The sequence below is a fragment of the Oryx dammah genome, unplaced genomic scaffold, assembly GCF_014754425.2.
Source record: "Oryx dammah isolate SB20612 unplaced genomic scaffold, SCBI_Odam_1.1 HiC_scaffold_2, whole genome shotgun sequence".
NCBI lineage: Eukaryota > Metazoa > Chordata > Mammalia > Artiodactyla > Bovidae > Oryx > Oryx dammah.
The window spans coordinates 197,470,319-197,471,080 of NW_024070186.1; positions in this window are offsets into that span (position 1 = coordinate 197,470,319).

Below are 762 nucleotides of genomic sequence, written 5' to 3' on the forward strand. Positions count from 1 at the left end.
TGCGCGCGCACGTGTGTGTTTGAAGATGGGAAAATGCTATGATGGAGGTGGCTGCACCTGGGAAAAGGGAAAAGTTCTTTGGAGGAGTGATGTTCCTGAGTTACCAAGAGGGGGCTGGGACCTCGGTCCCAGTGAGGGGCTGGCTGCAGATGGGAGTGTGGTCCCTCCCGCTGGGCCAAGAGCATATGGGCGGCTTGGGGCTGGGGTGCAGAAGGTCTTAAGAGGTAGAGGAGGCTGGAGAGGAAGTGGGAGTGCTGTGTGAGGGGCAGCGAGCCTCCCAAAGGCCCCTGAGGCACTTGGTCTGGAACTCAGGTGAGACTCACCAGGCTGGAAGGCAGCCCCTCCAGATACCCAGGTGTGGGTAGTGAGCAGGCAGCAGGCCGGATGGAACAGGTCAGAGGCTGCAGACTTGGCCAAGAGAAGATGTGGAAGCAAGAGAGGCCAAGGGAGGTGAAGGTGACTTCAAGGGCGTGACTGAACCTGGAGATTTCAGCCAGGAGAGGACAAACCCTCCAGGGGTGAGGAATCTGGGGTCCCGTGGGGTCAGGAAATGGGAGCTGGACAGACAACAGGCGGAGGCAAAGTAGGATGCTGCGGCCACGGGGTAGGTAAGGTCCGGGTGGAGTGGCAGCCAAGACCGGGTGGGGGTGTGGCTGCCTGCTGGTCGTTGGGGGAGGAGATGCCAAGGATACGGGAAGGGTCACTGACACCAAGTCCCCAGGAGCAGTGCGGGAGAGTGTGGCCATGAAATAGGAGTCCAGA